Source organism: Rutidosis leptorrhynchoides, chromosome 4 (assembly GCF_046630445.1).
Source record: "Rutidosis leptorrhynchoides isolate AG116_Rl617_1_P2 chromosome 4, CSIRO_AGI_Rlap_v1, whole genome shotgun sequence".
Classification (NCBI taxonomy): Eukaryota; Viridiplantae; Streptophyta; class Magnoliopsida; order Asterales; family Asteraceae; genus Rutidosis; species Rutidosis leptorrhynchoides.
The window spans coordinates 434,708,963-434,725,000 of NC_092336.1; the positions used below are offsets into that span (position 1 = coordinate 434,708,963).

Sequence of the window (16,038 nt, forward strand, 5' to 3'; positions counted from 1 at the left end):
TTTCTCAGCACGTTAACATTCATCAGATGTATGATAACATATTTACACGTTAACATTTATCATATGTATGATAACATATTAAGTAATAAATATAAAAAATTCACTAAAAAATACTAGTAATCAGCACAATGATCAAAACATGATAGAACAATTTAAACACATTCCCTTAAACATGTTCATTTTTATAAGCAATCCTACTAATCGATCTTATGTAATCATAAACATTCATCTTAGAGATGAGTAAACAAATTTATGCCATGATAGACATAACATTATGAAGGAAAAAAAAAAATATATTCTAAAACAGAATTAATCAAAACATGATAAACATAACATTAAGCTATTCAAAACAAATTTTATGATAAACATAACATTAAATAATTCAAAACAATTTTTATGCCATCAAACAAAGAAAAAAGAATAATACAAAACAAAATTCTCAAAAAAAAAAAAAAAAAAAAAAAAAAAAAAAAAAAGTAATTTTTCCTCCATCATCTTAAACATTTTCAGCTTGTGGAGCTTCTGTTTCACCATCCTATATATATATCCCGGTGTGCTTGAACCTCTTGCTCAATGGACTGCATTGATGATAGTTTTTCTGTAGTTCCAAGATTTTTGCCTATTAGCATACACATTGAAGACTTGATCGTAGAAAGTAATCAGCTCTGCAAGTAGTTCAAAATAACAGCTCGACTACTAAAATAGTTACATAAGATACTCTTCAACTATCTATGTTACGAGTAATATAAAAATTATGAGGTCTTTATCACTTTATGCATTTGAAAACACTCTCGACTACCAGAATCAAGATCTTGAGTATATGGGTTAAAACCATCACTAGATAGCCCAAGTGGTAGGGGCCCTGAGTTCCTTGCAAGAGGTCTTAGGTTCGAATCCCGTCTGGGACGAATATTTAGTGGTGGCCAGGGATGGGTTGGAAACAGCCAGGGAGTAATCCTGCTGGGCTGCGTACATCAGAGTATGGGGTCGGATTACTCGCCCTCCCGGGTAGCCCGAACAGGGAAAACCTTCTACCTTTTACCTTTTAATATAATGTTTTAGATAGCAAAATAACTTCAATTTACCAAGTAGGTACAATATTGGTCCTTGTATTCTGTCCAATTTAGATCTAAAATGTATTTGAGCAAAATTCATCTGCGAAAAAGTCTCTTTTTGTATAGTTCGCCTATATCCATGAAGCTGCCATAATCTCATCAACACCAACTTAAAAAAATATATAACCAATAAATGATGAAGTAAGAGAAGCCTAGGAGCATTTTATTCATGCACCTGCCGAAATTTTGAGTTTGTTGACTTGAGTTACTAACATCAATATAGAAAACCGCTGCAAGATCTTTACATTATCTATATTTTTTGGTCGATTTAACTGGTCTGCACCAAAGGCTAAAGAACATGGCCTGGTTGCACCTGACCCAATAGACATTAGGAGGACGGTCTGGGTTGTGTGCGGTTTGGCACAAAATCTCAACCTGTGTTACAGATAGGTGGTCTTACGGCTAAGAATATCACGGTCAACGACAATATGCCCATTCCCAAAGGAATTATAGTGACGTTAGATAATGATATTATATATTTAATATAAATGTTAAGTTAATAACCTGGGATTAGAGATATAATCGATCCCGATGCCATCACACAAAAACGTCCTAGATATGAATCAAAAAGAAAAGCTCCCAGTGTAGGCATGAAATTTGAGATGGCTCCCCATAAGAACAAGATGTTTGGTCTAGGAGCAGTGCTCAAATGGCACTCATTTTTAAGGTACATGATCATATTTGCACATAGGCTGACAATTGCGACCCTTTCAAATGACCCGATTGCCACAACTGTAAGATAAAGCCAAATTATGCCACACCATATTCTTATTGATCATTACAAGAAATTTGTGATCTAAAGATGATGAATAATGTACCTATGATAAAGGCATAGTTGTAAGACCCCCTTTTGAGTTGAGCTTTGTTAGGAGACGCTTTCCGATTGGACCCGAGACAAGTCCATGTTTTTTACCGTTAGAAAATTTTAACCACACCGGAGTACTTCAAGCCTTCACCAGGGTACAAAACAATAAAGTAACATTCATTATATGTATAGTAATAATTTCTCAGCACGTTAACATTCATCAGATGTATGATAACATTCAACATGTTAACATTCATCAAATGTATGCTAACATTCAGCACGTTAACATTCATCAAATTTATCATAACATTCATTAGATGTATGATAATATTAGCACGTTAACATTCATCAGATGCATAATAATAATCTCTCAGCACGTTAACACTAATCAGATGTATGATAACATACCAATATATATATATATATATATATATATATATATATATATATATATATATATATATATATATATATATATAATAACATTCATCTAATAGAAAATATCATGTTAAGTTATAAAAAGTGCGGTATCATGAATCATGGGTGCAAGAAATTGGCACAAAACTATACATAGAACAGTAGAACAAACCACTCTCAATGTTCTATACCTTCCGGTGTCTTGAATCCTAATGGCTCAATATCAGTATCATTATGACCTTTCTAGATTATACCATATTTTCCCTTACGAAACAAATGAATATAGCTTTACATTTGCTGAGAGCCAAGCCTCAATTTTCAAGAACGGAGTCAAGGTTGGTGTAGCAGCTGAACCAAATTCTAAAGCAAAAGCATAAAATTCTAACGCAAAAGCAAACAAAGAAAGTAGCTGCTAAATCGGATAGGAAAAGATTTGAATATAAAATAAATATAAAACTCAGTACACAAATCCCTTACATAGGATACGCCTAAAGTTCAAAATATTATAAAGCATGCCAAAATATGAATTCAACAATTTTAATGTTTATACTTGGGTGCTTACGTGAATGATGCAATCTGCAAGCACAAAATATTCATCAGTGGTCAACTTCCATTAATCATAACATGGGAATACAACCTTAATGGTAGATTGTAAAATGCCAAGGTTAACTAAATATTGGCCCCAACAGATTGTACATATCGTAAACAACCAAGTTATGATTTTTTTTACTAGAAAACTCAAGTCAATACCAATTCGGAAGTTATATGTCAGATTTTTGCTGTTATAGCAATCCACAAATACCAAGGGATAACCTTCTAACTTGGACACATATGAACATATGGTACACCTGTGAGTACAAATGCATAAAATTATTCAATATTTCAGGTTCTTTTGCGAATCATTAGCAAAAAAAAACCTCGAAAATAGATCGAACCCAACAATATCAACAAGCTAAAGGCAGATACCTATGACATGAATATTGAATAATAATATTATACATTAAAATTAATTTATTGAACAATATTATTGAGTAAGGATATTCACGTACCTGATAATACGAAGACCTTGACAATTTGAATAATAATACAATGTTGGTTTCAGGTCCATTATATAATCTGTTATAGCACTTACATCCTTCAAAAGTTAAAAAGCAACATATTAGGCAACCTGACATGCCAATAAGTAAAATGTAAATATACCTCATGGTTGAAGCCAACAGAAGCGCGTTTGAAAAAAAATCTTCAATTAAAGGTAAAGGATGTGGCAAGAGGTAGGAAGGATAAATAATCATCCACTGTTATCTATCTCGGTCCACATTCAAAAAAAAATGTGATTGCTAACCTAAAAGGTCAAACAAAAATCTATTACTCGTGACAAGACAAATCAATACCTTGTCGTCAAATTGTTCCATGAAAAGATCAAAGCCACTTACATTTGTTATAATATTTTTCACGAGTCAGTATATCACATTTTGATGTCTGCAGCTCTGATGATGAATGCTCGTTGCCCTACTTGACATCCATATATACTATTTGATGCAAGATTAGATAGAGATGTTAATGGGTCTGTTAAAGCTGGGGTCCAAGTGGACAAGTATTTAGATCACAATTGTGGACTTGATAAGGTGGGCCTTGGATCAAAGAAAAGGAGTATGTTGTTGGGCCGTGGAATACATATGAGTTGGGATACTGGTTAGCTTTGATCGTAAAGGACAAGTAACAAGAATATTAATTGGAAGTGGAGTCTTATCTATTATTTTAAAATTTAAATATATGTTCTTATCTATTAGTAGCATTTATCTCTTTAGTTAATAGTTATCCATTTAGTTAGTGGTAGTATTTATATTTACGTTTAGTTTGTTTGAAGCTAGTTTTTATTGATTTTATTTTACGTGAAGTAATAAAAAGAAGCCGTAGGCTTTGTGTGTTACATACTAGTAATACAATTTATCAATTGTTATTTTCTGTTTGGCCACGATTCTTTTGCATTATTTGGTATCCAGAGCTCAGGTTTTGGCCAAACAATGTTTCGTGGAGGTTATCGAGGAGGCTATTGCAGAACCGCCGATCGAGGCAGCGATGGAGATAATCGTAGACACGCCGAAAGAGGCAACGAAGACCCTCGAGACGCAGAAATTGAACGATTATATAAGCGAATCGCCGAGTTGGAACTGAACCAACAACGATTCCCTGCGCAGTACGATTCCGTACGAATCGATTCAGAAACTATCTATACAGATGATGAGGATGAAGAACCCATCTATGATACATATGATGAGGATGGAGAATCCATCTATGATACAGAACCCATCTATGATACTGATAGTGAGATATCCTTTTCTTTTTTTGAGTACGATTATGAAAGTGATTTGGAGGTAGTTACCAACAAAGACACCCACATGTCCAATAAAGATGTTAAAACTTTTAATTGTGAAGATGTTGATGTTATGAAAAAGGATTTGGAAAACTATCATGTAGTTCTTGAGGATCGGTTAGATGTTCCCGTCATCGATATTGTAAACTCGAGGACGAGTCTTTTCGAAGAAAGGGAGAATGATGCAAGATTAGATAGAGATGTTAATGGGTCTGTTAAAGCTGGGGTCCAAGTGGACAAGTATTTAGATCACAATTGTGGACTTGATAAGGTGGGCCTTGGATCAAAGAAATGGAGTATGTTGTTGGGCCGTGGAATACATATGAGTTGGGATACTGGTTAGCTTTGATCGTAAAGGACAAGTAACAAGAATATTAATTGGAAGTGGAGTCTTATCTATTATTTTAAAATTTAAATATATGTTCTTATCTATTAGTAGCATTTATCTCTTTAGTTAATAGTTATCCATTTAGTTAGTGGTAGTATTTATATTTACGTTTAGTTTGTTTGAAGCTAGTTTTTATTGATTTTATTTTACGTGAAGTAATAAAAAGAAGCCGTAGGCTTTGTGTGTTACATACTAGTAATACAATTTATCAATTGTTATTTTCTGTTTGGCCACGATTCTTTTGCATTACTATTAGTATACTCAAATCATATGCAAAAGAATACAGTTGTATGAGCATGAAGACTAAAAGTCAAACCATTTGTTTCATTCCAAGAGAAGGACTTTATCCCAATCGAGTCCGTCTTTTGCTTCTCCCCCTTCATTGAAGTGAAACAATTGGTATGATGAATATTAACACATTTAGATGAAAATTTCTGATAGCTAACAGTAAATGAACATATAGTTTCAAAATTTCAAGATGTCAAGGTCTACATATTACCAGGTACAAGAATATCATATCCTTTTTTGTTTGAAAGGCATAAGAAAGTTGAAACATTATCAACAACAATGTGTATTCATCAAATTACCCAAAACTAAATATGAACATAAAAAAGCAACACCACACATCTATGACTACAATAATCATATATGTAAATGTGAATATACGTAAAAAAATGTAAGCAAAATAAGAAGCATGTATTCATTAGACTCAATTCGTCATTAAGAACCCAAAAAATTGTTCAAAGAATCAGCATACATTTCAAATTGAAGTTTATTCATGATCAGTTTAAACTTCAGTTAGAATTAACACTAGACACATACAGTAAACAACTAAAAACATAAATTCAGAATTCATTACATCTACATATACACAATAACAACGAATAAGCTTACAATTCATCCTCTCAGCAAAAACCCTACTTTTTTCTACCGCCTCCCTCACCTCTCAAATCCTTCTACTGAAGTTGATCCTCCAGCACCGTTTTGTAACCACCGACGTTACTTTTTCCCGGCAGCATTTGGACATTCGGAGATGGGTAAATCATCAGGTTGAAAGAAACCGAAATTTAAATCTGGTCAGGGAACCCAAACTAGGGTGTTGCGGAGTAGGACGATTGGTGGAGAAGAGTATGTGGAATCGAGTAGCGATGAATCGATCTCTAAACCATGTGAACCTCAAGCTGATCGAACACAGGCGGAAGAAAAGGTAACGAACCTTGATTTGAAAGTTGATTCTAGTGATGCGCAGCTACAGGGACCTTCGTTGCAGGTAGATCTGACCGAGACTGTGTCGAATTCTTCCGAGAGCGAAGGTGAGAAGAAGACTAATTCTGCTTTTAATTCTAAAAATGTGGCAAACCCATGTGTATATGCTAGATCTGTTATTGGGAATGAAGATAACCAATTTAATTCTATGAATTATGAGTTCCCTGTTTTGGGTGTAAATCCCAGTGATGCACATGAGAAGTTTACTTGCTTGAATGGTGTTCAATCACAAAATGAAGAAAATCATGTAGACCAGTCTAAGCCTAATGATTATTTAAAGGCTGTAAATGGTTCTCATTCCGAAAAGAAGGCGAACTTTAGATTTGTTGAACCTATTTCTGATATCGATGATAATGTTGATGTAGAGTTGCCTTTAAATTCGGTTTTAGAAGTTCAAGATCGTTACAGGAATACGATTTATGGTTATTTTTTGGGCAAAAGGGTTGTTTATCCAGTCGTAAAGAATTATGTGACTAATGTTTGGAGAAAGTACGGGTTGGAGAAAATAATGATGAATTCTAAAGGATTCTTCTTTTTCAAGTTTTCATCATTAGAAGGCATGCAAGGTGCATTGGAGAATGGACCGCGGATCATACGTTCAATCCCTATTATTCTTAATATATGGTCCCCGGACACCACTCTAACGAAGAAAGAATTAACCCGGGTCCCTGTTTGGGTAAAAATACATGATATTCCTTTAGCGGGGTTTACTGATACTGGTTTAAGTGTTATTGCTTCGAATATTGGTACTCACATGATGTTGGACTCTTACACGATTACGATGTGTCTAGAATCATGGGTTCGACCAAACTTTGCCCGTGCAATGGTTGAAGTTTCGGCTAAAAAGGAGTTAAAGGAGAGTCTTCGTATGGCTATTCCAAGTATTGATGGTAAGAGTAAATCTGTTTGCACTCTCAATATAGAGTATGAATGGAAGCCTCCTTGTTGTGCTACATGTGTTATTTTCGGTCATAACAACGCACAATGTCCAAAACCGGTGGTTGAAATAAATGATAACAAGGTTATGGATGCTGATGGGTTCGAAACTATTGGGAGCAAGCAGGTTAAAGGTGTGAGTATGGTTAAGGGTGTAAGCATGGGCAAAAGAAATCAAAAGCTTGTTTACCGTCCTATTAATAAGAAGAAAACTGAAGTGGTAGTTCCTGCTACTTCTAGCTCGCTGAAGGCTGTTAAGGTCGCATCTAGTAAAACTAATACGGATCATAAGGGTCAGCTTGGGACTAGTAAAGGCGCGCAAGTGAAAGTTAATAATTCGTTTAGAGCTCTTAATGATGATATTTTAAACCCAGTGGATGAACCGAGTGATATAGAGAGTGATGAAGATGAAACGGCTATGCTTATGGCGGGGAAAAATGATTCTAAGGAAAAACCTCCGATTGGAATGAAATCGGGTTGGTTGTAGTTTAGATTATGTCTTGTACAAGTCTAGTAGTGTCAGTCTATTGGTTCTACTAGGCTTGTAGGTTCTAGTTTTGTTTCTGGTCGTTTGTGAGGTTGCAAGGCGCGCTTGTGGTTATTGTCCTTATTTGTATTTTTTATTATTTTTATAAATAATATTCACCGGTAAAACCCATTACAAAAAAGAAAAAAAAACTTACAATTCATCAAGGCTTTTTAATCTCTTCAGCAATTTTAACACACATTGAGTCAAGAACCTTCTGTTTAAGCTCCAACACCGAACTCGCAATAGGGTTATGAATTATAATTTGAAAGATAATCGAATCAATAAATATTAAGAAATTAGGGCACCAAACTTGATAGTTAAATCGAAAACATAGAAAACAAAATTGATATTCAGAGAGAATCATAGGAGACGGAAGTTAATCACTGAATACTCGTTGGAATACAGCATATGAAACAAATTGATGAGAAGTGCGAGTATAATTGGTAGGTGACGAATTTACAGAACAAATAGAACAAGTGAATGAAAGTTGCTATATAATTCAGTGAAATAGAAAGACGATAATACCCTTTGTACCTGGAAACAAGGTGAATAGCGTAGCAGAAGAAGAAGAGTGGAGTGGAGGATGATGGACGGTAGGATGCGCGCTTATCTGCTTATCCCAATTTATTTGCTTAGATCTCTCCCATCTATATATATATATATATATATATATATATATATATATATATATATATATATATAGGGGCAGGATGGGGAAGTAACCAATCGGGTGTAGCGACCCCGACAAATCGTCAAGTGACGGCGTCGTCTACGTAGGTCCCATTGCATGGTCATAAGTCTTTAAGACAAAGTTTGACCAAAATATGTCGCCTTCATTTCAAAATAAAGATTGTTCCCAATGTTTACAAGAATTGTTCAACCAAAAGTTAAGTTACAAGGTTATAAGTACATTTGAAATCTAGGCGACACGGTTTAAAGTAAAGTCAAAAGACGCTCCAAATAATGCATGTATACTCGACATCCAATGCAAGTATCAAATAATGAGCGGAAGCATGTTTCACATATCGTGCAAGACCTGAGAAAAACATAGAAATCTGTCAACGAAAACGTTGGTGAAATCATAGGTTTAAGTAAGTAAGTACAAGTGAACCACAAGATTTGCATCAATGAATAATAGTAATACATTCCAAAAGTTTGTTTCACGAGCACCCAATTATCAAAGCTTAACATTCCTTCCATTGTATACCCCATCACTTAGTGCTAGAACAAACACTGATTCTCGAAAATATATTTCATCCGTAGACGGTAGCGAACCGTCAAAGATGAGGGTTGTCAACCCATATGGCCATATAACATAAGTTCTCGCTTACACCCGGCAAGTGTAACTAATGATAATCGAATTGAGGATTTTTGTTCTAAACTCGTATGTAGAATGTTTGTTTTCCCGTTCTTGTGTTCACTTAGTTCAAAAGAATCGTTTATGTTTTCTCATCCCAAATATAAGTTCAAAAAGAGTAAAAGTGGGACTATGATCTCACCTTGAGTGGAAGAGTTAGTAAAGTACTTCAACAAGTAGACGCGTGCAAAGACAAAGCTAGTCTTGACCTAAACATATAGGTTGTATCAATAACGGTAAACACAAACGGTCAAAGATGTTCAATTAGTCCTATGGCTCAATACGACTCGATTATGTAGCATGTGAAGCAAATTGTCAAGTTTCATGCAAGATACAAGTATAGAATCATGTTAGAAAGATTGCATAATTAATTGGTTAAGTTTGACAAAAAGTCAAACTTGGTCGGGTCAAAGTCAACAAAAGTCAACACGTTCGGGTCGGGTCCCGGACAAATTTTCTATGCTAATTATTCATATACAAGTATATTAAAACAAGTTTCATGTGAATCGGAGGTCCGTAGGTCATCAAACATTTCACGTGAAATGGGACGTGGAGGTCAGAATCTGACCAGGCACATCCGCGCGCCGCGCGGGGATGGGGCGCGCCGCGCCACCACTTGTGCAGGTCTGTTTCTGTTTTTCCCAAGTATGCACGAGCCAAAATCAATTCTAACACAACAATTGACCCGCAAACACTTATAATGCCTATCATATATCGTTGGAAAGGTATTTTGACGAGGAATACAACTAAGCACATTTCATCAATCAAACTTCCACTTACAACAACCAAAAACCGTAATTAAACGTTCATAATCAAAGTTTAAGTTCCAAAAACGCATTTTATGATTCGGGCAACCAATTTACATGTATGTTATGCCGTTTCGAAGATAATCAAACACACATTGCAACAAAACACTTAACAACAATATCTCATAGCATTTGACGCATCAAAAGTTCATGTAAAACTCATCAAACCCTAGTCAAACATCACAAAATCAATATTCATGTTTTTGAAGTTTTCTTAATCAACCTACGCATCAAAACGAAGCTAGTGATACTAGTAACACAATTAAAACATGCACTTTAACAATCTAACAACATTAACTCATCCAAAATCAAGGATTAAGCACACCCATTTCAAGTTCATGCTAGTTACTCCAAAAACAACAAATCGAGCAAACCAAACATATATTCATGTTAGACTCGAGCCATAGACACTAACTAACACCATTTCAAATCAAAAACACAAATTTAGAGAAATCTAGAGTTTTAGAAATGTTACCCAAACGAGATGAAGTTGGTATCAAATTGTAGAGGATGAAGAGAGGATTCCAAATATGTAATCGGATTTGTTGTGAGCTTCCAAGATTGAATTTAGATGATGAATGAATGGAATGGGTTTGTGTGTGTGTTCTTGAGATGGAGAGAAAAGGGATGAGGGAGATGATGGAATGGATGAAATGGGTTGACTAGTTGACCTAGTCAACTAGTTTGCCCATTTGGCAACTCCGGTCCCTCGAGTTTCAAAGCGGGTGCGGGATTTAACCGATCGAATATTTTTAAAACGCAAGTTAACGAGAGATGTTATAATTAAATGACGGAATTATTATGAACGTTAGTCAACGGAAACTACGAATTTAAATAACGAAAGGTATTATTTAAAAGAAAAAGACGGTGTTAAAAATAAATTTAACGGAAAAACGCGGGATGTTACATTATCCACAACTCAAAAGAAATTTCGTCCCGAAATTTAGTTGGAAGTAGTAGTCGATATCTCTTACTCGAGACTTTACGTTGTCAATGCTATGAATAAGTGAAAGTACGTTCTTGAGGGTTCTCATGAATTTGGATAGTCAGGGTTTTACGTTGCATTATGGTTCGGTTTTTACGATCCCCAGTTTCAACTGGTTTTCCTATGAAGAGAAGTTTGTCATCGATAGTTGATGTATCCAGCAGGATTGCACGTTCCTGTTCCGCAGGACACGTTTCTAAGTTTGTTACACGAAATGTAGGGTAAACGGAAACTTAATTGAGTCGGAAGTTCTAAACGGTAGGGAGCGGTTCCAATACGCCCCAAGGTTTCAAAAGGGTTAACATGTCGCGGGTTTAACCTTCCCTGATTCCCGAAACGGATTACACCCTTCCAAGGTGCGGGTTCTCAATATTACGCGGTTACACACTGGGATTTGTGAGGTTCTCCTCTAAGTTTGGTATAACTCTTCTGGCGACAATGGGTTGTCTCGAGCCCTTCTCGGATTTGAATGATTTCAATTGTTGTTTCTTGATGGAGTTCAGATTTCGGTGGTTGATGCTTTGGTTAAATGAACAGGGGTATGACATTAGCGGTCATATAGGGTTTCGGAAAGTGCGCGTGAACACACGAGTGGTAACTACTGTTGTAAGAGTGATCTACTAAAGGTTACAATACGAGTTTGTGACATGTCTTTCCAAGACGTAAATCGTTCGTTTGCTCGGTTCGTCAGTTGGTGGGTGGTACGCGGTACTCATGTCTAAGCGGGTTCCCAAGGTTCCTTGTAAAACTAGAAGTGAAACGAGTATTTCGATACGGAATAATTGACAAAGATACACCGTGTTGGAATAGAATCTCTTAAGATACGTTTGAACAAGTTAGTTAGGGTTCGAAAAATGTTCGTTAGGACTATTCACCCTCGTGGCGAATACTTATGTAATATGAGGAGTTTCTTTAAACGGAAATGCGGGCGATAAAGATAGGAGTGAAATGAGGACTTAGAATAGGATGAGCTTGCATCTCGAGGTTGCCATAACGTGCCTCTAGTTGTCAAAAGTTGAAGTCTGAAAGAGAAACGAGATAGTACACGTAGTTGTATAGTTCGGGGTTGAATAATAGTTGGCCGATTATCAGAAACACAAGGGCGTTAAGTCAAAGAAGAGTGAAGTATCGTTGGATTGTGTGTTATCTTAATTTCCAGTAATATCAGACGGTAACGGTGAAATAACAGAGGTATGTAGTGTGGTACGTGATGACGAGAATATCGATCGGATCCACAATTTAGTATTTGAATTCTTCGTGCAAAATAACGAATTTCCGTTCCGTTGATTTCGAGTCGAGGGAGTATGCCTTTCGGCGTCCAAGTAGAAATATTTCCATATTTGAGTTCCATCTGCTGCTATACGAATTTAGCTAGAAATGTTGGTGTGAAGAATCACGCTCAAGGTTCGAACACGGAGAGGTTTAAAGTTTTCCTTAGTGAGTTAACGAGTTTAAAAGTCATGTAACACGAGAAAAGTCAGAAATGAATCTTCGGTAATAACAGGCGAGATCTAAGATTTTACGAATACAAGTTTGAGTTGGGAGAGTTTCCTGATTACATGTGGCTTGATTTCGAGATTGATTGTAGTGCCTCGACCATTAACATCATGGTCTAGACTTCGTTCAACAGAAATTCTCACTCGGAGAATTTGGTATAAAGTTGCTCTTTTCTCAAAAGTTCGAGCTTAAGATGGTGATGTTGTTCGTTTTCCTTCTTTACTTGAATGAGTTAAGATGTCATCTATAAATACGATAACAGATTTGTCTAGATAAGTTTGCATACGTGGTTTAGGAGGTTCATGAATACGGACAAAGTCATAAATAAATCGACGGTACTAAGAGAGATTTACAACTAACGTTGCGAGTTCGGAAGATGGCTTAGGAGACATCGTCTCCCTTAACCCCCAATTGTGGATACGAGGAAGAGGGTATCGGTTTCCAACCGAAAATTACTCGGTTCACAACAATCTATACAAGATGATGGGGAAACATTTTTTTTTTTTTTTTTTTTTTTTTTAACGAATAGGTTTCGAGCTCCCTAGTTCTATAGGTGTCAAGTCAAAAGTCTTAACGTATATCCTCCAATAAAATTTATAGGCACACAATATTTTTCCGTCGGTCACTTAAATCGTCTAAGTAGTATCTGGGGGAAAGAGGTGGAATATAAAGAGCATGAGTCAAATCCTTGGTTATAAAACGTCTAGCGGTAATCGAATCGAACAAGTATGAAATATACGGTTTGTTGTGAAGAAACGTACCCGTTACTAGTCCATCGTCGTTCCGGGCATCCTTGGTGTCGATGTCGAAGGTTCAACGGCGTGCGTTGGGGTTGATTTTCTTATTTGGGCACACATTCCTAAAATGACCCAGTTGGCCACATTCGAAGCAAGCACCCGTTCTGTGTGCGTTGGGCATCTTTCGAGCGACGGGTCCTTGGCGCCGGTGGCGAAACCTGCCACATCCTTCAAAGTGATGCTTGTGGCATTCGTTACAAAAAGGTAGTTTTCCGGCATAGCCTTTCTTGTCGTTGGAGGTAAAAGGCTTCTTGGCGGGGTTGTTGTTATTGTTGTGGTTGCTTGATTGAGAGGCTTCCCATGTTCTTTTGTTGTTACTCGGGTGGTTCTCGACCATTGGTGCCGGTGCTTCCATTTCATTCACCGTTTCTAAGGCTTGGCGGGCCATTGTTAAAGCCTCTTGTAGGTTAGTGGGTTGAGATGTCATTACCTTGTGTTGAATGCTCTTAGGGAGGCCATCCATGTAAAGTTCGACTCTTAGGGATTCAGGAGTCATGAGATTTGGACACATCGAGACTAGTTCGGTAAACCGTTGATTATAAGCTTTGAGGTCATTTCCGGCCGTTTTTAAATTCCTTAGACCCTGTTCGAGCCTTCGAGTCTCGTCGCGCGGGAAGTATTCGGTGATCATTCTTTCTCTTAATTCGGTCCAAGAGAGTGTGTGGGCTTCATCGCTTCCCACTAATTGTACATACGTGTTCCACCATGAGAGAGCAATGCCGGTGAAAGTGAGGGTGGAAAACTTGACCTTATCTTGGTCTCGACAACCGCTTGTGTTAAAAACGGTCTCCATTTGTTCAAACCATCGGGTGAGAACAACCGGTCCTCCGGTTCCATCGAAAGTGGGAGGGTTGTACTTCATGAAGTTCTTGTAGGAGCAACCTTCGCTTGAATTACCGGCTCCACGATTGGTGTTGTTGGAAAAGTGATCGGCCACGGCCGTACCCACGGCGGTGGTTATCATTCGTTGAAGAGCTTGTTCTAGAGTTTCGAGAGGAGTATTGTGTTGACCTTGGTGAGCCATTGTTCCTTCATGAGACAAGAATATCGTTGGTTAGTATTTTCAACAATACTAACCGTGGCATGGAATAAGGATAGAGAGAAAATTTTCCTTGACTCGCCTTAAATTCTCTATGTCATAATGTCGGAACGTCCATGTGAATCACCGTAATATAATCCCGGAAATTATATTACCCTGATTCTCATGTGCATTTAACATTACTTCATAAAGTCAAAGTGGCGCATCAACAAAATTTATTAACGTAAGATCAAGATCGAATACGAGTTAGATATGATAGAAGAGTTCGAGTATAAATGCACAAATAGTCAAGTAATTCCTACTTCAGTCTATATGCCGGTTGTAGTCTAGATTCACCTATGTACCCTATGACTCGGGGTGGACACAAATGAACTCTAAATCCCTACAACCAAGGCTCTGATACCACTTGTAGCAACCCCGACAAATCGTCAAGTGACGGCGTCGTCTACGTAGGTCCCATTGCATGGTCATAAGTCTTTAAGACAAAGTTTGACCAAAATATGTCGCCTTCATTTCAAAATAAAGATTGTTCCCAATGTTTACAAGAATTGTTCAACCAAAAGTTAAGTTACAAGGTTATAAGTACATTTGAAATCTAGGCGACACGGTTTAAAGTAAAGTCAAAAGACGCTCCAAATAATGCATGTATACTCGACATCCAATGCAAGTATCAAATAATGAGCGGAAGCATGTTTCACATATCGTGCAAGACCTGAGAAAAACATAGAAATCTGTCAACGAAAACGTTGGTGAAATCATAGGTTTAAGTAAGTAAGTACAAGTGAACCACAAGATTTGCATCAATGAATAATAGTAATACATTCCAAAAGTTTGTTTCACGAGCACCCAATTATCAAAGCTTAACATTCCTTCCATTGTATACCCCATCACTTAGTGCTAGAACAAACACTGATTCTCGAAAATATATTTCATCCGTAGACGGTAGCGAACCGTCAAAGATGAGGGTTGTCAACCCATATGGCCATATAACATAAGTTCTCGCTTACACCCGGCAAGTGTAACTAATGATAATCGAATTGAGGATTTTTGTTCTAAACTCGTATGTAGAATGTTTGTTTTCCCGTTCTTGTGTTCACTTAGTTCAAAAGAATCGTTTATGTTTTCTCATCCCAAATATAAGTTCAAAAAGAGTAAAAGTGGGACTATGATCTCACCTTGAGTGGAAGAGTTAGTAAAGTACTTCAACAAGTAGACGCGTGCAAAGACAAAGCTAGTCTTGACCTAAACATATAGGTTGTATCAATAACGGTAAACACAAACGGTCAAAGATGTTCAATTAGTCCTATGGCTCAATACGACTCGATTATGTAGCATGTGAAGCAAATTGTCAAGTTTCATGCAAGATACAAGTATAGAATCATGTTAGAAAGATTGCATAATTAATTGGTTAAGTTTGACAAAAAGTCAAACTTGGTCGGGTCAAAGTCAACAAAAGTCAACACGTTCGGGTCGGGTCCCGGACAAATTTTCTATGCTAATTATTCATATACAAGTATATTAAAACAAGTTTCATGTGAATCGGAGGTCCGTAGGTCATCAAACATTTCACGTGAAATGGGACGTGGAGGTCAGAATCTGACCAGGCACATCCGCGCGCCGCGCGGGGATGGGGCGCGCCGCGCCACCATCTGTGCAGGTCTGTTTCTGTTTTTCCCAAGTATGCACGAGCCAAAATCAATTCTAACACAACAATTGACCCGCAAACA

The 16,038-nt window shown here is 36.9% G+C and overlaps 1 long non-coding RNA gene across 3 annotated transcripts; it reads right to left on the reverse strand.

Annotated features, from left to right (window-relative positions):
- Positions 1–335: 335 nt before the first annotated feature.
- LOC139844315 (uncharacterized) lies at positions 336–5,564 on the reverse strand. 3 transcript variants are annotated; one of them, XR_011757899.1, is made up of 7 exons: positions 5,416–5,564; positions 3,771–3,846; positions 3,538–3,679; positions 3,387–3,472; positions 1,934–2,065; positions 1,620–1,847; positions 336–598 (listed from the first exon to the last, which is right to left on the reverse strand). It is a non-coding gene; the product is annotated as an uncharacterized lncRNA (long non-coding RNA). The 3 variants fall into 3 exon arrangements; XR_011757897.1 differs by having other exon boundaries at positions 336–619; XR_011757898.1 differs by having other exon boundaries at positions 336–619; positions 3,771–3,849; positions 5,416–5,553.
- Positions 5,565–16,038: the final 10,474 nt, after the last annotated feature.